The 24,023-nt window shown below is 45.3% G+C and overlaps 1 protein-coding gene and 1 long non-coding RNA gene across 3 annotated transcripts in view; one reads left to right on the top strand and one right to left on the bottom strand.

The window, feature by feature from the left end:
- Window positions 1-531: 531 nt before the first annotated feature.
- Window positions 532-12,669, bottom strand: LOC146072483 (uncharacterized). 2 transcript variants are annotated; one of them, XR_014473151.1, is made up of 4 exons: window positions 12,068-12,669; window positions 10,625-10,786; window positions 6,011-6,183; window positions 532-708 (listed from the first exon to the last, which is right to left on the bottom strand). It is a non-coding gene; the product is annotated as an uncharacterized LOC146072483 (long non-coding RNA). The 2 variants fall into 2 exon arrangements; XR_014473144.1 differs by lacking the exon at window positions 6,011-6,183 and having other exon boundaries at window positions 10,595-10,786.
- The window catches only part of FBXO10 (F-box protein 10), a 143,391-nt gene continuing 131,560 nt past the window's right edge, over window positions 12,193-24,023 (top strand). Inside the window, exon 1 of the mRNA XM_083179690.1 lies at window positions 12,193-12,557. The gene's annotated coding sequence lies outside the window, so the exon portion shown is untranslated. The remainder of the gene's footprint in view (window positions 12,558-24,023) is intronic.

The following is a 24,023-nucleotide window of genomic DNA, read 5'->3' on the forward strand; positions in this document are numbered from 1 at the left end:
CCTTGCTCCTCCAGACCCTCCTACATACCCATGGTTGAGCTGTGTCGCCAGGATGGACGAAAGAGAAATACTGATTACGAGGCCTCTGCTTTATGCTGATTGATAACATTCCATTTGGGCAGTATGGATGGTGTAATGGTTAGAATTACTGCCTCACAGCACTGAGGTCATGGGTTCAATACCTACCATGGCTCTAACTGTGCGGAGTTTGTATATTCTCCCCGTACTTGCGTGGGTTTCCTCACACAATCCAAAAATATACTGGTAGGTTAATTGGCTCCCAAAAAATTAACCCTAGAATGTCTGTGTGTGCGTGTACATGTGGTAGGGAATATAGATTGTAAGCTCCACTGGGGCAGGGACTGATGTGAATGGTGAAATATTCTCTGTAAAGCGCTGCGGAATCTGTGTGCGCTATATAAGAAACTGCTAATAAATAAAATAAGTAAATTCTGCCATTGAGATGTGGAGGTGACCGTAATAAGATACTATATTACTCCAGAGAGTGTTTCTGTATTCATTGTTTGCGGATTCATGGTTTAACTGAAGACCAGTCTTTGAATTTATTCATTTAGGTGTTGCTTGTGAACCGAATGTTGGTATTATGATATTTTGACACTGTATTTGTTTTTCTGCAGTTCTGCTTTTCAATGCTTATGTGTTCTGTGTATAGTGGTCTTTGTTTCTTGTTTCTTTCCTTTTTCCAATCTATGAGAGGACACAATATATATTTTTATATTTAATTATTATGGTCCTTTGCCCTCGGTGACATGTGTGGCTGAGGGGTGGAGAACAGAGGTCCCTCTGTGTATAGACCAAAACATTTGAAATTTACTGATACCAAATGGAACCAGCCAATTGACGATACCTGGCGCTCTTATTTTGAAAAAGATATATATATATATATATATATATATATATATATATATATATATATATATATATATATATTCAATACATCCCTGTGGGTAACAGAGAAGACCAACACCAGTCCATATGAAGATTTTCAAGGCAGATTTATTGGTCCCAAACAGGACATCTCAATGCTCAAACGTAAAGCATAATGAAATGACACCCAAACAGGCGAATACTCATCATTAAGCAGTCCTCATAACGATCCACGACGGCCGTTTCGGTGCCCAAAGCACCTTTGTCAAGAGAGGTCATCAACCTAATGGCAGCTAAGAGATGCCTTACATAGGATCCCACCACGCCAACTCACCTGTTGCGATCATTGCTGATTGCGGCAGCCGTGTCTCACGCTCAGCCGCCCGTCTCCATTCACTCACTGCCTGGTGACGTCGTACCGGAAGTTACTCGCGGCAGTCGGAACCAAAGCTTCAGAGCCAGGAGAAGGGGACAGCAACGTGGTTCCCGGGTGCCGGAAGCTGTCATCACAACAGCGTGCACGTTGCTACGGTTACCCGTTTTCAAAACAATCACTGTGTGCCTATGGATTGCATTCCACATCCACACGCACAATATATATGCATCTAACCAACATTCAGGTGCCAATTCTATGTCACAAATCTGCATATACAGTATGTGCAATAACAACAAAGTGCAAAATAGTGCTTACAATCATTCATAATGACCGCAATAATGAAAAGAAAAAAATATATACATGATATTTTTTTCTTTTCATAATTGCGGTCATTATGAATGATTGTAAGCACTATTTTGCACTTTATAGGTATTGCACATACTGTATATGCAGATTTGTGACATAGAATTGGCACCTGAATGTTGGTTAGATGCATATATATTGTGCGTGTGGATGTGGAATGCAATCCATATGCACACAGTGATTGTTTTGAAAATGGGTAACCGTAGCAACGTCCACGCTGTTGTGATGACAGCTTCCGGCACCCGGGAACCACGTTGCTGTCCCCTTCTCCTGGCTCTGAAGCTTTGGTTCCGACTGGCGCGAGTAACTTCCGGTACGACGTCACCAGGCAGTGAGTGAATGGAGACGGGCGGCTGAGCGTGAGACACGGCTGCCGCAATCAGCAATGATCGCAACAGATGAGTTGGCGTGGTGGGACCCTATGTATGGCATCTCTTAGCTGCCATTAGGTTGATGACCCCTCTTGACAAAGGTGCTTTGGGCACCGAAACGGCCGTCGGGGATCATTATGAGGACTGCTTAATGATGAGTATTCGCCTGTTTGGGTGTCATTTCATTATGCTTTACGTTTGAGCATTGAGATGTCCTGTTTGGGACCAATAAATCTGCCTCGAAAATCTTCATATGGACTGGTGTTGGTCTTCTCTGTTACCCACAGGGATGTATTGAATATTGACTTTGGACCGGGCACAGTCATCCAATAATTATAAGCAAGTGTTGTGCGACCATTTCTGTGGTCTATATATATATATATATATATATATATATATATATATATATATATATACACTATTTTTAGAGGGCACTCACCATTTTGCAGATAAAAACTCGACTTTTATTTATTCCATTAAAATATTGAACTTGGTCAATGAAGTCTCTGTTGGAGAGGGATCTCATTTTTGTCTGGCTGATTGTCTTGAAAAAGGTCTGAGATGCAGACCGAAACGTTGACCAAGTTCAATATTTGAATGGAATAATGGAATAAATAAAAGTCGAGTTTTTATCTGCAAAATGGTGAGTGCCCTCCTTCAAAAGTAGTGTTTTGTGGTCTTGTGCCTTGGAGTGAGCAACACCTGGATGACCAAAGTGAATTGTGTGCGGGGATTCCCTGTATATATATATATGGATATGTGGTGCACAGAGCGCTAACAACCTATTCGATGATACAGATGATGCGATGTGACAGTAAACAAATATAGATTAAAGAATAATAAATGAATAGACACTCCAAGAAAATACAAGGGGCTGCAAAAGTCTCGGGTGGTCACGTTTTTCCGACGTGCCCGGTGAAAAGATATAGTCAATAGTAGACGACTGCGCCTTCAGTGTACAATGTAAAAATAAAAATCCTTAAAATATACAGTGATATGCGTACCAGAGATACGAGAAAAGATCGCGTGTAGTGATAACTCTCTTGTGTCCGTCTCCTGTTTGTTTCTCCTTGTCCACCGAAACGGAACTCGGATGAAGTATAGGGACCCAGAGAGGAGAGGATAATTTTCAGTTAAGTGCAAAAAGTATTTTGCTTAAGGTGACTGGTGATGAGTGGTGGTTTGCTGCCACCGTGTGGTGAAAACTTAAATTACACCCAGTGTAAAAATGTGAGAATGAAAGGATAACTCACATTTGACAGGGGTCCAATGTCAACAGGGACCCCTGCAATCTTTCAATGTTTAGGATACCTTAAACGAAGAGAACCTCCCACCAAGGGGGGTAAGAAAATTCGATAGTGTGATATAGTTTAAAAATAGGGATTTAATGAACAGAATAAAAACATAACCTCTTCAGGCAAGCCTATCATATTTAAGTTCTACACGCATAAACCTCTGAGGCACTTATGTATTATATAGCTTCCCTTCTGGACTTGTAACTTGTTGGGACTGCTATGCTATTACTGATGCCTGTCCTTGTGTTTCCCTCCTATATACCTAATAGATTGTAAGCTTGCAGCAGGGCCCTCTAACCACCAAGTCTGTCTGTTACCCAGTTTGTTTTATCACTGTCTACTATTGTAAAGCGCAACGGAATCTGCTGCGCTATATAAGAAACTGCAAATAAATAAATAAGTAATGGACTCGTACAATTATACAGTAAAAAAAGAGCTTATCTGGAGTGTGCCTCAAGCACAATGGAGGGTGGAGAATAGTGTCCAAAGTGACCAACGCGTTTCATCCCCTTTATTCTGTTTGGGACTTCATCAAGGGTCAGATTACCTTAATTAACCTCTTAATCTGACCCTTGATGAAGTCCCAAACAGAATAAAGGGGATGAAACGCGTTGGTCACTTTGGACACTATTCTCCACCCTCCATTGTGCTTGAGGCACACTCCAGATAAGCTCTTTTTTTACTGTATAATTGTACGAGTCCATTACTTATGTTTTTATTCTGTTCATTAAATCCCTATTTTTAAACTATATCACACTATCGATTTTTCTTACCCCCCTTGGTGGGAGGTTCTCTTCGTTTAAGGCAGGGGTCTTCAACCCATGGCCCGCGGGCCACGAGTGGCCCGCGGAGCTGATCTCAGTGGCCCCCTGCCCGCCAGCCCGCCATGCAGAGGATTTTTTTTTTTAAGTAAAAGAAAACGCTGCCGAGGGAGGCAGCGTAATGGAGTCCCCCCCGGGTGCCGCCTACCCGATTTCCATTGGCTGCAGGCAGGGCAGAGGAGTGGATCCAGCATGGCTGAGGGAGGAGGAGGCACGTCTGGTCACGAGCTGGGGAGTTGGGACCCGGCGAAGCTGCGGGAGGAGGAGACGCAGCTGGCGGGAGCAGGGGACCCGGTGCTGGAACTGCAGGAGGAGGAGGCACAGCTGGCGGAGGGGACCCGGCGAAACTGCAGGAGGAGGCATGGATGGTGGAAGCAGGTGACCCGGCAAAGCTGCAGGATGAGGAGGTACAGCTGGCGGGAGCAGGGGACCTGGCAATGCTGCAGGCATTACTGGGGGCATTGTGTGTGGGGCATTACTGGGGGCATTGTGTGTGAGGGGCACTGCTGGGGCATTGTGTGTGAGGGGCACTTCTGGGGCATTGTGTGTAAGGGGCACTGCTGGGGCATTGTGTGTGAGGGGCACTGCTGGGGCATTGTGTGTGAGGGGCACTGCTGGGGCATTGTGTGTGAGGGGCACTGCTGGGGCATTGTGTGTGAGGGGCACTGCTGGGGCTTTGTGAGGGGCACTGCTGGGGCATTGTGTGTGAGGGGCACTGCTGGGGCATTGTGTGTGAGGGTCACTGCTGGGGCATTGTAGGTGAGGGGCACTGCTGGGGCATCATATGTATAAGCAGGAGTACTGCTGGCATTATGGTCTGTGGCATAATGGGCATCAGTGTGGGGCATAATGTGCAATGGGCATAATTTTTGGTTGGATTAATGTGTAATGGGCATCACGGTGTGCGGCATAATGTGTAATGTGTATTATGGATAAACAGTGTAACAGATAAACGCGTGCAATTTATTCAATATCAAATTATATATGGGGGGGGCACAAATTTTACTGTTTGCACTGGAACCCAAATTGGCTGCTGATAACTATTTGGGTATGTGTGTGTGTGGGGGGGGGGGTTATGTGCTGAGTATGGGCGGCTGTGCCAACTATCTATGAAGGAATGTGCTGACGTTATAGGGGAGCTGTGATTCTATGAGGCTGTCCGAAATACCGCAGTAGAGTATAGTGGCCCTCGGGCTTCACTGGGTATTTTTAGGTGGCCCACGCTGTCTTAAAGGTTGAAGACCCCTGGTTTAAGGTATCCTAAACATTGAAAGATTGCAGGGGTCCCTGTTGACATTGGACCCCTGTCAAATGTGAGTTATCCTTTCATTCTCACATTTTTACACTGGGTGTAATTTAAGTTTTCACCACACGGTGGCAGCAAACCACCACTCATCACCAGTCACCTTAAGCAAAATACTTTTTGCACTTAACTGAAAATTATCCTCTCCTCTCTGGGTCCCTATACTTCATCAGAGTTCCGTTTCGGTGGACAAGGAGAAACAAACAGGAGACGGACACAAGAGAGTTATCACTACACTTCTCGTATCTCTGGTACGCATATCACTGTATATTTTAAGGATTTTTATTTTTACATTGTACACTGAAGGCGCAGTCGTCTACTATATATATATATATATATATATATATATATATATATAAGTTGTGTTGCGGCTTGGCACTCCAGCTTACAGGTACAGCTCCCCAGGTGCCCTCCAGATACAATAGATAGCCAGATGGTATAAAAATATATACTCAGACAGCGGCACTCAATGGGTGTTTGAAACCAGTGTATTCAAGCGGTCCAACGTTTCGGGGACTAGCCCCTTTGTCAAGGTGCAGGAAAACAAACAGTTACAGTGATCAAACAACAAACTTATAAAGGTGATACATTACCATAAGGCGCGCTCAGCTGGACGCCGGAGAGCCCGCTACCGGAAGTCGCTCCGACCGGAAGTTGGTCGCAGGGAGTTGTAGGAGGTCATCTGCGTGTCAGCGCCATGGCGCTGGAACGCAAGCTTACAGCAGCGATAAGCGGAAGCGTCTATCCAGCGCCGTCTGGGCAGCATCTGAAGTGGTGAAAAACAAGCGATATAAAAACTGAAAACAAGTGACATAATCTGGTGGGAATATAAAGCATCAAATTAAAGTTGAATTGACATATCAAAATCACATTAGCAGGTACTGTAGCAAAAGGCTGTGCGGAGTGTGTGCCTTCTGTCTGTGACTTGTCATCAGGTCTGAATCACAGCTATATATAATCCTATATGGGAGTGTATCTTGGATCATTCTGTCATAAGAATGTGGGATGTGCAAGGAATGGTGACACACTCATAAGATGTGTCAACCATTCCTGACGACATGGTTATGTGTCGACCAGCATTCAGAAATAAACACTCAAAATATGAAAAGATAGGATAGCGAGAAAGACGAAGATGAAACAAAGCACACTATGATTAGCCTGATCTGGCTGGTTATGTTAACTTATGCAATGTATTATTCAGGAGAATATTGGGTATATAGGGAGTGTTGGCACCATAATATGTCAATCAATACTGACGACGTGCCGTGGTGTCGACTGTGTTGTCTGGTTGGAGACAGACATATATAAACTGTAAACACTCAAATATGAAAAGATAGGATACCGAGAAAGAAGGAGATGAAACAAAGCACACAACGATCAGCCTGGTGGGGCTACTTCTCTTCATACATGCAGTGTATGAAATGGGTTACATGTTAACTGACACTCAAATATAGGAAATATAAAGGATAGCGAGAAAGGGTAAAGATGAAAACAAAGCACACTTGCGATCAGCCTAGTCGGGCTGTTGTGGAACAAAGATCCGATGTTCCCACGTGAGGTATATGTGAATCAGTGGTGTATTGGCTGTCATAAAAATGAGAGCATTAAAGGGTATGTGCAGCCTAACTGGACTGTTATGAAGCAGAAATCTGCTTACTATTAGGTGGCTGGTCATCATTTAGGGTTTATGTGATCAAGTCATGTTAATGGCACTCAAATATGGGAAAGATAAAGGATAGCGAGAAAGGGTAAAGATGAAAAGAAAGCACACTGTGATCGGCCTGACTAGGCCGTTATGTGAAGGCAGACACCTGTGTCTCTACTGGTGAGCCTATCAATGAGGTCCCACTCTGTGGGTGTTATTGTGAGGTGTTTCAGCTTATAGTAATTCGATGAGAAAGATAAAGGATAGCGAGAAAGTAAGGAGATGAAAAGAAAGCACACTGCGATAGGCCTAACTGGGCTGGCTTGAGTGTAACCTTTGCTGCATGTTGAGAAGATCAGTTGGGCTAATCAGAATGGATCTGTAAAAATCTGAACATCGTATGGTATGGTACTTCAAAAATGCAACTAATAGAAGCAATAAAAGAATAATGAGAAAATAATGAAGACAAGGCACATAGCAATCAGCCTGTAAGGGCCTGTTGGTTGAACATACAATCCTGAGTCCATGTCATATATCCGGGCTCATCTGCCGTCGGAAAAGAAGTCTCTACGCTAAGGTGCCCTAATAATTCTTCGGCACTCGACGAGCCTAGTGGATACTCTCTATAAGAGCACAAAAGTCTCTTTCACTGTAAATCCATATGAGTTGGTTCCATGGCAAAACTGGAGTAGTTTCCATGTCACAGCGTTTGGAGTAGTTGGATCAAAGAGACACATCATGAGGAAGTTGGTCATTTAGGTCATAGTGAAATGATTGCATCAAAGAAACACATTAAAGGAAGTTTATCATTTAGGCCGTGTGGTTTGATGGAATTTAACCGGTGGATCCAGACAACTTCTCTCTTGAGAAGAGCTCCATCCCTGTCGCCTCTTCTCATAGTTTCTGGAATATGGTCCAGGATCATGTGCTTAAGGTCAGACAGCCTATGGGGTACTTGGGCAAAATGCCTTGCCACTGGTTGGTCGTTCTCCTTTCCGGCTAAGGCCTTCCCAATTGCCGATCTGTGTAAGGCCATTCTGGTCCTCAGCGATCTTACAGTCTTACCGACATACAGTAACCTGCAGGGACACTGTATGGCATATACAACATGTGTGGTTGTACAGGTCACAACATGTCGAATGGGGAAGGTTCTGCCATCAGTAAGATGGATGAATTTCGGACCGGTCAGCATGTTTTGGCAGGTTGTGCAATTGATGCATTTATAACATCCATTGGCCTTCTTTAGGAAATTCTTGGTGTTTTGTACCCTATTGGCGTTGAATCCCGTGATATCGTTGTGAACTAGAAAGTCCTTCAAATTTCTGCCACGGGTATGACAGATGAGAGGTGTTTTGTCTCTCAATGCAGGTAGGGACACATCGGTTTTCACAATCGGCCAGAGGGCCCTTGAGGCTCTTGGAAGCACAAAGCTGGTGGTACTGTACTTGGACACAAACGGTAAAGCATGTAAGGCCTTTTCATCAATCGTCTTCTTCTTAGATATCAGCGGGAGTTTCTGGGGACTGCCATGACCTCTGCTTTTTGCTTTAAAAGGGCTTTCCTGTCATAACCCCTCTGGGCAAACTTCTCCACCATCGAATCAAGGGCGTCAGGTAACCTGTCAGTGTCACTGACGATTCTTGCAACCCTCAGCATCTGGGACTTGGGGAGTGCCTTTCTCAGTGGCATGGGATGGAAGCTATTCGCCTCCAGTATGTTATTCTTATCGGTCGGCTTTGTATAGAGGTTGGTTTCAATTCTACCATCCTTCATGCTCACATTGACATCAAGGTAACTGATGCTCTCTCTTGAATATTGATAAGTGAATTTTATCGGGGATTGCCTCCCATTGACCTCTTTCATGAGGATCTCGAATTCTTCCTCTGTGCCATTCCACATCATGAATAAGTCATCAATATAGCGGGTAAGTTTCAGAATCTTGCCATCCGCTAGTTGGTTCTCAAAGAACATCTTCTTCTCCTCCCTGAACATGAAGACGTTCGCAAATGACGGTGACACATTGCTGCCCATCGAACAACCAGCAAGTTGTTTGTAATAGCAGCCATTAAACAGGAAGTAGTTCTTCGTGAGAGTCATTCGAAGAAGGTCTAGGAAGAGCTCGAGGTCCAATGACTGCATTTGATTCCCGACCAGAAAATCTTCCATCGCTCTTAACCCTTTATCATGGGGTATACACGTATAAAGACTGCTAAAGTACCTGCTAATGTGATTTTGATATGTCAATGCAACTTTAATTTGATGCTTTATATTCCCACCAGATTATGTCACTTGTTTTCAGTTTTTATATCGCTTGTTTTTCACCACTTCAGATGCTGCCCAGACGGCGCCGGATAGACGCTTCCGCTTATCGCTGCTGTAAGCTTGCGTTCCAGCGCCATGGCGCTGACACGCAGATGACCTCCTACAACTCCCTGCGACCAACTTCCGGTCGGAGCGACTTCCGGTAGCGGGCTCTCCGGCGTCCAGCTGACCGCGCGTTATGGTAATGTATCACCTTTATAAGTTTGTTGTTTGATCACTGTAACTGTTTGTTTTCCTGCACCTTGACAAAGGGGCTAGTCCCCGAAACGTTGGACCGCTTGAATACACTGGTTTCAAACACCCATTGAGTGCCGCTGTCTGAGTATATATTTTTATACCATCTGGCTATATATATATATATATATATATATATATATATATATATATATATAAAAGAAAATGCGGCGCAGGCGGCACTCAATGAGGGGATTTGTCAATGGTTTAAGAAAGCTCACACCGCCACAAGCTTATGTGCTAACTGTTTCGGAATGATTTATTCCTTCTTCAGAGTACTCTGAACCATTGACAAATCCCCTCATTGAGTGCCGCCTGTGCCGCATGTTCTTCTGTATTATCATTTGGAAGGAACCAGGGGTTGATGACTGTTGGTTATATGGAGTGCCGGTTATATTACACACATAAGTAGTGTAATTCCACCCGCTGCTGCAAGTGCTAAATGAGCGAGCCTGTGCTCATGAAAATGGAAAAAGAAAACTGTTTTTTTTTTTCTTTTAACACATTGCACTGCTGGGTGAATGATATACTAAGTATATAAAAGTATGTGCAGCACATACTTTTTGTACCGTACTATGTGATGCGCGGGAGCGCGCATCGCATAGTACAGAACGGAGCCCTACACAACGGACCGTGTATGGGCTCCTTTAGACTAAAAGCACCTTATTAATTAATATAAGCACGTAATGGCTCTATAATCAGGTGTCTCCAAGAGGTAATTAGGCTCTCCAATGAACAAACAGCTTTCACAATTTGGTCGGTTTTTTACAAAAATTGCAGACCAAGGCAATAATATGTGGGCAATGATCCTCCAAGAATTTTAGATGCAGTCACAAGCTTTCAGTAATCCAATAATAATTTGCAGTGCCAATATAGCATGTAAGCAGAACATGCACTAGTTGTAATACTGGCAGTTCATCCAAATGTAACAATAATAGCAGAGTAGTAGCTTAATTGTAGCAATAAGGTTTCTCACCCATGGATGTTTTAATGACATGGAGCTTACTTTGTTGCGGCACAACCTGTTAAGCTGTAGAAGCTGTAGCAATATCCAAACGGAGCTCCGCCGCTTCAGCAGGAGAGAGATTAAGTCGACAGACGCCGCTGTTGGTATGGGAGTTGGTGACTGACAAGCAGACAAGGATGATGTTAGCGGCTGTGAGTGTGGCTAGAGGGGAGCAAAGGAGGATAGTGAGAGCCTTGGAGACGCTTCTGGAAACAAGGGTGTTATTTTGGTCCCTCTGTGTATGCCCGCTGCCACATCCTGCATGGGTGTGAATTTTTAGATAGACAGCGTCTAGATCAGTGATGGCTAACCTTGACACTCCAGCTGTTGAACTACGCATCCACGCATGCCCTGTTACAGTTTTACTATTTGGCCATGCTAAAACTGATGCAGGGCATGCTGGGATGTGTAGTTCAGCAACAGCTGGAGTGTCAAGGCTAGCCATTACTGGTCTAGATAGACAATAGCTCTACTCAGGGCCGGCGCCACCACTAGGCAGGACTAGGCACTTGCCTAGGGCGCCGGCCACTGGAGGGCGGTACTGAGCTGCCAAGGTACCATAGAGGTACCAGAAAGCAGCTCATCCCGCCCGGCGTGAATCAACGCTGCCCCCTGCGCTCCCTGCTGCTTTCATCGAGGATGGAGACGCTGCCCCCCCGTGCTAGCCGTCGGCTCCCTGCTGGGGGGGTTTAAGTGAGAAAGGAGAGGACAATATGCAGCACCCGGAAGCTGCAGCAGGTACAGCGCTCCGGGGGGTGCGGGCGTCTGCCGCAGTATCGCCCGCACCCCCCCCGTGCTGCCGCATTAGTGTCGACTGTCGACCACCAATCCCCCCCCAGGGTTTGCCTGGGGCGGGCGGGGGGCTTGCACCGGCCCTGGCTCTACTCCAAAATGTCAACATGCAATAGGTTAACCGCATTACTGGGAGTGTGGGAGGGGATGTGGTTATGCGGCAGCCACTTTCCACAATTGGTTGGTGCGGCTGCTGTGTTACCATGTCTCCTCCCACACTCCTAATAATGCTGTGAGGGCGGGCACAGTCGTCATCAGCTACTGTTGAGCGGCGGGCCAGTTGTGAGCGTTTTGCGGGCTGGGTCGCCTGTTCTGTTACCCACCCCTGTGCTAACCTATTGAACTTTAATTGTAGGATTTGCATATACAGTATATGCCTTTAAATTATACAAATAAAAAAATTAAATATATGTTGCTGGCTTTTCTATTGTGTTATATATCTATCTACACCAGTGGTGTCAAACTCATGGCCCTTCAGCAGTTATGGAACTACACATCCCAGCATGCCCTGCCACAGTTTTAGCAATCCATTATATAAAATCTTTGTCAAGGCACGCTGGGACGTGTAGTTCCACAACAGCTGGAGGGCAATGAGTTTGAGACCACTGATCTACACCCACACACACTTTTTTCTTTGCTTGTGTTACTCACCCCCTCCTCCCCATTAGAGTCAGTGGGTGTAGCCACTAGTAGTGGTGGTGTCAGCAGGTGTGCACAGTGATGTGATACACAAGTTGAATAACGGTTTTGTGTTACAAGCACACACAGTGCGCGCCTACAGCCGCCACATGATGGAGTAATATCAGCACCATAGAGCTAGTGCTCTCCTCCTTCATCTTTACGAATCCTGCGGCTGCTCCCTTCTTTCTCTGAAGTCTCTATGGTCTGGTGCATGGCCGGCAGCTGTGCTCAGTGGAAACTACAGGAGGGGGCTTCTCATGTGATCTCTCCTCCTGCTCTCTATGGTTTGCAGCGGCAGGAATAAGTGTACAGGAGGCAGCAGCACCAGCGAAGCATAGTACTGTAGTCCTGCTGTCTCAGCGGCAGCAGCAGCAGCATCCATAGTGTGGGGGTTCCGGTTCAGCAGCAGCAGCGGCGTGTGTGCAGTCACTGCAGGGTGCTAGATGGGCAGCAGATGCAGGTAGGCTCCGCTGTGCTGTCTATCTGTCTGTCTGTGTGGAACTTTGTGCGTCTTTGTGCCCATGAATAATTAATAGCTGCTCTCATGTTCCTGCGGCTGTGCGGTACTAGCATTGCTTCAGTTGTTGCTATTTTGAGTGTCATATATCCAGTAGTTCTCATCCCCTGGTTGTGAGATGTGTGCAGATGACTGCTGCTTCTGTGCTGTATGTGACCCTTAGGAGATGGGGAGGCATGAGCTATCCCAACACCCATGTCTGTGGTACAGTAGCCTGATGTGTGGGGATACCTGTAGTACTACTGTAACCAGCTATCGCATCGCAGCCTGCTCAGTTATTATGCATGGTGTACAGTAGCTGTTGTATAATGTATGTCACTCAGCTGGGAGTCTCTGTAGTGATAGAACTAGCTACACACTTACCTAAATATTTGAGCTTGATAAAGCGAATGACAACATAGTTTTGATTAAGAATTACAAGCCAGGAAGTACATGTAGATATTGTTATGGCTTTGTATCAATGTGTGACTTGGATACAGATAAATACCCATTTTACAGTCCTTGAGTTGATGGTTTCCAAAAATTGGCACTTTGCTTGGTAATGTTCACAAATGAAACCTTTTGAAAATGTTAGAACCAGCCCATAAGAACCAAGAACTGGGGTCACATTTTACACCTCTCACTTGCACTTTTGTGAAGAAACCCATATCTAGGGGCAGTATGCGGTCACTGCGTAGACAATGTCTAGATGTCTAGGTCGACCACTAATGGTTGACAATGACTAGGTTGACACCTTGAAATGGTCGACATACCCAAGGTCACTATATTATTCTTTTAAGTGTTTTTTTTTTATACTTTGCTATCCAAGTGGACATAAGTGAAAATATAATAGTGTGCCCTGCGCAGGGAGACGCCATGGCGAGCACAGGGGTCGCGGTACGTATGTTGACATAGAGACCCCAAAATATGAAAAACTTGTGTTGACCTTGTGTATGTTGACCATTTCAAGGTGTTGACCTAGTCGCTCTCAACCATTATTGGTTGACCTAGTCTTTGTCTACCATTTATACCGTAACCCATGAATAGTATGGATATTGAGTTTATTCTTATTGATATTGTGGTGTGAATACTGACATATTATCTGACCAAAGATGCAGTGTAGCAGTTATAGCTAATTCAATTATCTTCTTTTTTTTTCTTAGGATGCCACTACCATTGAGAGGATAGATAGTAAGGTGAATTAGCAGTATTAAATAAGGCAGGCAGGTTGGAGCGCTTGAATATTCTGTTTCTTTTACAGGTTGAGTATCTGTTATCCAAAATGCTCAGGACCAGAAGCATTTTGGATATCAGATTATTCAATTTGTCAGAATATTTTTATATATCAATGAGATATGTTGCCTATGTTGTATAAATACATGAAATACACACAAATATATTTTATTTGTGCATGAAACAAGGTTTCAAAGTGTGTAATATCTCAGACACTGAATCTGAATGCCAAACAATAATATTCTTGAACATATTTAGTGGCAGTTACATATTATGTCCCCAGTAGTGCTGTTACAGATGTCCCCAGTAGTGCTGTTACAGATGTCCCCAGTTGTGCTTTTAGCAAAAAAAAAAAAAAAGGAATAATAATAATTTGGATAAGGCATACACAACCTATACGTATTACATAATAAAATGGTAATGCATGATGGCTTACACACATTTATCACTTAATTTAGGACACCTGCATTCAACAACCACCCTCAGTGTCAGCACCCTGCCCCCCAGATTCGGCACCTTACGCAGCTGCCTAATGGTAGAGACAATTGGGGGCACTTAGTGTGATGCAGACATTGTCAGGTTTTAGATGCTCTCGGTTCACAATGGCCCCTTCTATATTGGAACATTGCATAATTATAAAGCTGGTTACACACTAGATGACTTGTAAACAACTTGATTTCATTAACAATTTCCCTTGAACTCCCAGGAGCTCCCGCTCAAACAATAACACGCATACATACAATGCAATATTAAAGATATAAACAGTTCTAGTCAGTGGCCACATCCAGTAGTATGTTGTCATGAATGCTATTAACAAATGTTCCTTCAGGTTCAAAAGATCAGAAGATTCAATCAATGACCAAAGGGGGCACGCATCATCAGTCGCATAGTGCGTACGCACTGGACGATTGGACGCTTTGTTGTTACTAGCAGTCGGATCATTCTAATCATTCCAAAAATCATCTAGTGTGTACCAAGCTTAATATTGTAACTCCCCCCTCCCCCTATAGCATTAATGCAGGGGATTGCATCAGGAAACACCTAAATTGAGACATTGGGGGAAATTTACTAACATGGGATTGACTTCACATGTGATGTTGCTATAGGCAACCAATCAGATCCTGTCTACTATCTTCTAGAGCAGGGGTCCTCAAACTATTTTGCTCTGGGACCTCATCAGACAATAAAAATAATTACAGGACCCCAGCAAGTTACTGCAGAAGGTCATCACATGACATGTGTAGTCAGCAGACAGCACATACATGGCAGCATTGTGGAGGCACAAAGTGATGGGAGGAGTCTAATATAACAGACAATTCAACAGATTTTTCAGACTCCTTGAATCACTGACTGAGATGAGCAAAGTCATCAGCCTGATGGTCAGCAACAAGGAGTTGCGACCCTATGTAGAGAAGGCCGGGACCCACTTTGGGGTCAGGACCCACAGTTTGAGAACCACTTTTCTAGAGGGTGCTAAATAAATAAGTAGATTCTGATTGGTTGCCCATAGCAATTGGCACATTCCCTCATTGTTATTGTGTCAAATGTAATCATTAAAAAAACAACAAACATTTTATTGACTTAAAGCAAATGTGAATGAGAGCTAATTCTAAATCATATACCACAATGCTAGGCTGTTTGAGATCTCAGGAGACTGATGTTGAAAAGCCTTTAGTTAAACTTCATAATGGCCCTTATTCTAATCGGCACGGTACGGCCCGCGTGCGGCCGTACCGCCGATGTTTTGCCACTGCACATGCGCAGAGGTCATTCTGCGCATGTGCAGCCCCCTTCGCCGCAGACGGATTTCGTCCGCCGCAAAGGGGGCGTATAGGGGCGTGAGGGGCTTCATCCCCTCATTTCCCTATGTGTACGCCCCGCGTTTCATGGGCGTTCCCATGCAAACGCGGGGCGTATGCATGGTAATGAGGGCATGACGCCCTCATTACCATGACATGGGGGCGGAAAGCTGACGTCGCCGGATGTCAGCTTTCAGCCCCCATACAAGCTACCACACGGACGATTGTCCGTGTGGTCTCAGCTTGCGGGGCTGCCGCGGCGTGCGGCCCTGCCTTCGATGGTCGACGACCATCGAAGGCAGGGGGCAGCTCCCACCATGGTGGAGGCGTACGCCTCCACCATTTTGATGCGGATCGCCAGCCGTCCGTGTACGGACGGCAGTGGCGATCCGTCGGGTGGGCGGCCCTTGGTTTGTGCGGTCGGAGCCCCGTGTGCGGCTCTGACCGCACCAACCAGAATAAGGGCCAATGTGCCTTGTTTACAGCAGAGGTTATAATTGATGTGCGGTGTCCCTCCCCCGGGGCCTGATGCTCCCTAGATTTATCCTCTGTGTCATATGTGAATGGATAGTTGTGTGAGTGAAATGAAAGATTAAACATATATTCTCCTGCTTAGACCAATTCCCTTTTTTTTTATCGAAATCTTCTTTCATCTTGCATTGGTTTTCCAGTCAGATTATACAATTTAATTTTAATGTCTGAGAAGTAACGTTATTTTGCATAACATTTTTATGGATTTTCTCCTAAAAGAGTGTGAAGACCCATTGTAAGGTGTCCTTAGCAACTAAGGGACCTGAATTCATAGCCCATCCAAACATTGATAAATGAATGAGCTTCGCTGTGCATTCCCCGTGGGACTGACAGGCAGGGGGCATTCTGGGATGGATCCCCGGAGTTTCATCGGCGTGCCCACAAAAACAGGTGTTCTTCTGTCTGTTTGGGGTGCCCGCCCCGAATCCGTGCTGATACAAGCAGCCGCCGAGTGACTCCTGGGTCACGCGACTGCTGCAAGCGACGGGAACAGTAGGAGAAATCCTTCCATGGTAAGTACACAGCCGTTCGCATCTCTGCACAGGAATGCCTTCGGTGTGAGGGTACGTTCGCCAGGGCTGTGTTAACCTGCCCGCTAGGCTGGAAAAACACGCATCCTAGCGAGCAGGTCTGAATCAGGCCTCAAGTTGGATTCCGTCCCTAGCAACAAACTATTGCAGGTTTTATGGGGTTTGTTGCTAATGTCTTCTAATTGTGCCAGATGTCACTTTCATGCAACCAATCTGGAGGAGTGCCAGGAAGAGCATCAGAGGAAATATGCATTAATGTTATCTGTGAATATAGCCTCATGATTACTTGTTTTGCTAAACTGACTTGTAAGAGAAATGTTGAAATGTCTTATACCATAATATCCATACAAAAAAAGCTTCATGTACACTAGGCGATGTTGACCATGGCGATATAGTTAACATTATCGGCCGCAGGTGGCCGATATTGTGTGTAAACACTGAACGATATCTGTTAACAATATTGTTCAGTGGCATCACCGGACCCTGCTGAACATGCAGGTCATTGGCCGTATACTGTATTCAAATTTACTTGCATGTTCAGAAGACAACAGGGGTCGCTAACAATGCGTGGGATATTGAGTGAACACACTAGAAGTTATATAGTATAAGATATAGCTCCTAAAGATAATGTGTATAGGGCTTAATAATAATTCCACTATACAAGATAAATTAACAGTTTTAAGTAAAAACTGCACAATTTTGTAGCTGATATAAGAGGACTTGCTTGTAATTGTAGTTAGTGTTAACACAAAAATAAATCACATTTAAACCGTTTCTGTTTCTGCTCTTGTGTGATAGGGAGCTGTATTAAGTTATGTTTAAAATGTATTGGACTGCATTTTATTTGATCCAAAACTCTTAGGGGTAAATTATTGCCCCTTTCAGACCGCACTTTAAAAACGGTATATTGCCGTTTTTTTACCGTTTTAAAACGGTAATGTGTGCGGTCTGAAAGGTGCAGGACCACTTAACCGGTTAGAAAAAAACGTTTTTTCTAACCGGTTAAAATGCAGGGTCCTACCCGTTTCAGAACCGGTATTTTAGGCTCAAAATCGGTTCTGAAACGGTATTTAGGACCCAGCCAATGAGCTGGGTCCTAAATTCAGCACAGTGAATACTTAATGAGCGCTCATTAAGTATTCACAGCACTTTAGCCCCCCCCGCGCGCGTGTCGACACCCCCGCGCGCGTGTCGACGCCCCCCCCGCGCGTGTCGGCGCCCCCCCGTGTCGACTTACCCCGTGCCGGTATCTCCGTTGTGGTTCCCGGCACTGCAGCTCAGTATGCTCGGAAAGCACTTATGAAAAAAGTGTCTTTCAGAAAATGGCTGCCCCCATACGAAAGACAGTTTTTTTAAACTGGGTTTCCTATGGGGCAGCCATTTTCTGGAAGACACTTTTTTCATAAGTGCTTTCCGAGCATACTGAGCTGCAGTGCCGGGATCCACAACGGAGGTACCGGCACGGGGTAAGTCGACATGGGGGGGGCCGACACGCGGGGGGTCGACACGCGCGGGGGGCGTCGACATGCGCGGGGGGCGTCGACATGCGCGGGGGGCGTCGACACGCTCTCGGTCGACACGCGCGAGGGGGGGGGGAGCTGCACGGAGGGGAGGGCTGAAGGCTGCACTGGCTTTGACCCTGTATTTGGAAAGTTTCCAAAAACGGGTCTGCCAGTGTCAAAAAATCGGCACTTAAACGGTAATATACCGTTTAAGTGCTGCGGTGTGAAAGGGGTTTTATCTGGCAGACCCGTTTTTGGAAACGTTTCCAAATACAGGGTCAAAGCCAGATATGCGGTCTGAAAGCAGCATTATTAACGTTTCTAAAAATGAAGAGGTGTTCTTACCTATGGGTGCTGGATGACTGCCCGACAATCAGGATCCCGACTGCCGGTACTCCAACAGGGGGGATCCCAACTGACAGGGTCTATTCTCCCTTGTGGTGGTCCACGACCCCCATAGAGGAAGAATAGAACCTTTGGTGAGCAAAACGGGCCACTGAGCCCGCAAGGGGCTTCTTTGTGCTCGCCCCCCCTGTCGGAGCACCAGCAGTCGGGATCCCGATGTTGGTATCCTGACTGTCTGGATCCCAATTGTCGGGCTGTCATACCACACCCCTTACCCACAGCAACTTACCAGATTCTGTATGTAGGATGCAAAAGGGAAATTATAGACAGAATCTGTTTGCTATGGGCAATGTCACCTCTTTATTTTTAGAAGCGTTAGTAAATTACCTCTTATCTATGAGCCTGGTTTGGATTTGTAGGCAAACGTGATGGGTTATGCAGAAATCCAATGTTTGGGGATCTGCGCAGGGACGACCCATTTTGTGAATGCGCAGAGTTCAAAGGAAATTGAATGCAACACGTTGCGGCTGCACATACAATTTATCTTATGTGCAGCACATCTGACTCTGACCCAGTGGCACGGGACCATGCATCGGGAGGATTCGGAAGTCAAACAATTGCTATTTGGCCCAATTTCACTCGATTTCTTTGCCCGATCCTTCAGAATCAGGTGAAAACATGCCAAATTGCATTGGGGGCCTTTAAAAAAAAAGTATAGGAACACTCATAAAGGAGGAATTCAGTTGATTACCAGATGCCTTAACTAATGAGCTCACGATGGAGTAATTCAATAAGCTGATGGAGACCTATTTCTCCGTGCAGCCTCCTAATTGGATTTAAGGGCCCATATCTTTAGCTGGGTTTAACTGCTATACATTGTGACGCTCAGTGCTTTTGGTCATTGTAAAATAATGGGCTCCGCAATCAGAGCAACAATTGACAGGCGCCAAAAGGATTTAATTCAACCTATATAGTATGAGAAGTAATTAATAGTCAATACTAGATATAGGGACATGTGTCAGAATTGAACAGGTGCAGAAAACATCAAAAGTATTTTAATATAGAGATCAAAGCATCTGCCAATAGAGGAATCTCAGTGGAGCTCAGTATGTGGTTATTAGGAGTGATCAGGAGAAAGTGGGTACTTTTTGCTTCTGATACATAAAGTATTTGTCAGAAACGGCAACATTATCCATAGATACCCAGGATGGAAGGGGGGGATCAGGAGCCATACATGTGTGGGTAATACACGCTTGGGATGAAGTTAATAGACAACTCCCATATAAACATAAGGAGACATTACAAGAATGCCAGTATGAAGTAAAAAAAAAAAAAACAATATGGGAATCTATTACATACAAGCAATAAGCCTAGACCAAAAGTAGCCCCTTTGAGGGTATGACCAAATCAGATGCCAAAAACAGGCAGGCAAGGTTGTACATGTGCGATAGATAATGAAAGACAGAGGTCCAGACCCTGTGTAGGATATAGAGTTGATTTGTTGATATCTGGTAAATGCCGTGAAATCCTAAAAAGGAGATAGTAAAGATCTGATCAGACACCCAGGTCCACAGTCCACTGGGATCTAAGGTCACACAGCCCATCAGCCCCATGATGTGAAAGTAGAGTGGAGTAGGCTACGGAAGTGGACTTCTGGCCAGTGAGGGTACTGACTAACAACCAAACTGAAGATTGAGAGATAGGAGATACATCACTCATTGTGGGACTGATGCATTGTTTGTTGGTAAAGCAAAAAAGCAAGTACCTGTGCAAAAGCAGGTGGGCCAGGTATAACATGTGCAGAGAAATTTAGATTTGGGAGGTTTATATTTTTTCTGTGCAGGGTAATTCTAGCTGGTTTTGCATGTATCCGACAAATACTAGACCGCTTTATTTATACTGCAATTTAGATTCCGTTTGGATGCTCCCCACCAAAATCATAATTTCTCTGCACTTTACATTTGCCCCATCTCCAAAGCAACATGGTTTTTCCCAGTTGCTTGCTTTTTTTTGCTGTGCACAGAGAGCATGTTGGAATTGCAGAGACCTAAAAAATAGATGGGTTGGAAGGCAAAAGGTAGCCTAAATAAGATAAGCAAAGGGGTGAAAAGACCCTTTATGATATAATTGACCAATCGCGGCTACAACATAGACCAGCCACACTGATCTTTCCTCAAGAAAGACAGAGTTTCTCCAAAATGGAGAGCAGGGACCAAGCTCTGAATGCCCATTATCTTAGCCACAGCAAGCCAGACTGCTTTAATAAAGGTTGGCTTTTACATAGTAGGGATCTGGCCAAAAAAAACTGTAATGGGGTCAAATCTAAATCTCCAGAAAAGCCAAGGGAGCATTGTCTTTCCCAACAGGGGGACCCATTCTCATAGGTGAATAAATTTGGTTTGTCAGATGAGTTTGAAAAAACTCAGGAGCCCGAGGTGTGCTCCCCACCACCAGTTCTGTGCCTAAACACGTGCAAAGGAGGCCGTGCGATCGAGTGGGTCCGTCTCCGAAGAGACAGGGCCCCGTTTTTCCCCTAACCCCTCTCAACCATAAGGCTGAAGAGGGGAAAATAGGGAACGGTGGGTCCTCTTCGCCGAAGCTCAGAGAGACCCTCATTCCTCAACCCCCGAAAGGGTTAGGACGGTGGGTCCTCCGCACCCCGTGGTTTGGAGGAACCCGCAGTGGACTTCCCTCCGCCTTGCGGCTCGGGGTCGTCCTCGGGGGGACCGAAGCTCTCCCCAAAAGGCGAGAGCTTCGGCACATTGGGGAAATGGAAGGCCCAGAAGGGTCGACCACACTACCCAAAAAAACGTGACAAACTACAAAAAAAATACAAGGAACGTGAAAAGTGACAAACGTGAGAGGGGGAAGAGAAATAAATAATAAAGGACCCTAGCCAGAAGGCCAGGGTGGGGGTGTGAAAAATTGTCCTACCCCATCCAAAAGGACGAGGTAAGGACGTGAAGCGCATACCTAGAGGGAAAGTGCGCAGTGCTAGTGCCATACTAGTGCATGGTGATTTTGGGATCACCCGTGCATGTTCGGCACCCCCGAGTTTCCCCGGGGGCACAGTGCAGCCTCGGACTCCAAGCAGCCAGCCAGTCAGCGTCCGACCAAGTGTTTCTCTGCTCAGCCAGTGGGCCCTTTCCGACCCCCGGCATGGGAATGGATACTCCACCGGGCTTTTTCGGTGAGTCTCCCCCGCAGAGGCCCAAATAGACCACCTGAGGAAGAAGAAACCACCTACTCAGTCCCGACGTTTCACCTCTCCCAGGGATTGAGTACTGGGCTGGGCTTTTCGCTGTCTCCCTGGCCGAGGGCGACATGTTACCCCCGGACCAGAGAGCAATCTACTCGGTCCCAGCTTTTCCCTTCTTCCTGGGAGTGGATACTAGACCGGGCTTTTCGAGTGACTCTCCCACAGAGGCAAAGACCCCTGAACAAGAGCCCCATCTCAAAGCCCGATGCTTCTCCCCTCCCTACCAGGTAAAGAATGGTATTCCCTCCCTAGCAGGGCATCGATACTCAGCCATTCCTAGCACTCGCCCAGAACATGAGGTGATTACTAATCCTCAGCTCAGTAACAAGATGCTACGGTACTGCTTTTCTCTATTCTCTGCCAGGGGGCGGTCCAGACTCAACTGATAAGAACAGATACTACACTTGATCTTAGCCAAAAGGATATTACAGGTGCAGGTTCGGTAGGGCCAGTCCTTCATTTCTCCTATTCTGACAGAGGGTTCAATATGATGTGTGGTTTCATTAAAGATACAGGAGATTTTCTTGACAAATTGGCACACTTTAAGAGATTAGGACCAGACACGTTACTGGCAACCATTGAGGTGTGTTCATTATATACAATAATCCCCTATGATTTGGGTTATAATGCAGTGTGCCAATTTTTGACTGTTGGAGAACATCGTGGTCCCCCGGTGGAGTTTATCATAGAATTGTTGTAATTGATACTCTCTAACAATCACTTTATGTATAACAAGGAATTCTATGTCCAACGCACGGGGACCGCGATGAGTGCCAACGTCGCACCGTCCTATGCAAACATATTTATGCATAATTACAAACAACAGTATATATTTCCCGTTCATGGTCATCTGATTAAATACTGTAGATGGTTATAGATAATGATTTTTTGTTGTGGAGTGCCACCAGGATGGAGTTTGAGGACATGCTTTTGGAGTTTAATAGTCTGCCTAATGCAGTCTGATTCACCAGCCAGGTTGAATCGGAATCGATCCACTTTTTAGATATTACTTTATTTAAAGATGACAACAGATTAGGAAGCATTCTTTATCCTAAAGAGACTGAATTCCATTCTTTACGCCACCAGTATCCATCAACCAAATTTTAAAGACAGCTTACCCATTTCGTAATTTATGCAGGTGTTCAATAACTCTGACCCCACCAGAGCTGAACAACCGATCCAAGAAATGCGGACTTGCTTCCTTACCCGTGGTAGCCTGAAGAAGGCACGTATGAGATTGACATCTAAACCAAAACGTGAAGCACCATCCAATATCTATGTCATCCAATTTGATGAAAAATCAATAGTGATTGCAAGATCAATATGGAAGCATTGGCCATTGGTAGCCATGGATCCTGTGGTAGGAAAAGCAATACCAACAAGATTGATAATAGCATATAGGCGTGAGAGAAACCGCAAATGACTACCTTTGCACAACGACTGAGGATCATACCTAGCTACTCACCAGAAAAACAGGGTGCTACAAATGTGCCAGGTGCACAACATGTACAAGGGAATGCAGGGCTATGGGGCACAGGGCAGGGAAGGCATGGCTAGGAGGGCACAGAGAAGGGAAGGCAGGGCTATGGGGGTCAGGGAAGGCAGGGTTAGGGGGGCACAGAGAAGGCAGGGCTAGGGGGCACAGGGTATGGAAGGCAGGGCTAGGGGGGGCATAGGGCAAGGAACTCTGGAGTAAAGTATGGCATTGAAGTGCTAGTTCTTCAACAGCCACTTCGGCTAACTTACCTATTTCTTTTGTTGCCATGGGGGTTCCTCCTGCAGCAGAGATGTCATGAAGGAGCCTGCAGGCACACACGCAGAGAGCTCTTCCCTGTTCCCAGTAGTGCTTTGCAGGAGGCGGGTGAGGAGAGTAAGGGCGGTATTCAATGAGGCTGATTCGCCAGGTTTTTATGGCGATTTTGTGCTGTAAGGTGAATTTCTGACTAAAACGGTGAATCGCCCTATTCAATGACCAGATGGCGAATACATTTCAAGGGTTTTTTTGCCATGATTCACCGAGTAGCAAGCGCTATCTTTTTATGGTGAAGTGGAAGGTGAACTTTTAAAATAAAGTGTTTTGTGTTTTACAATTGGTGTAAAAAAATCTGGAATTTTATTCTGAGGAGGGGCATACTATTTTTATTCATGTGCTGTAAGCACATGAATATATATTTAATAAAAAAAAATATATATATATATATATATATATTTTTTTTTTTTACACAGACCAG

The sequence above is a fragment of the Crinia signifera genome, chromosome 1 (assembly GCF_055691185.1).
Source record: "Crinia signifera chromosome 1, ASM5569118v1, whole genome shotgun sequence".
In the NCBI taxonomy this organism is placed as follows: Eukaryota; Metazoa; Chordata; class Amphibia; order Anura; family Myobatrachidae; genus Crinia; species Crinia signifera.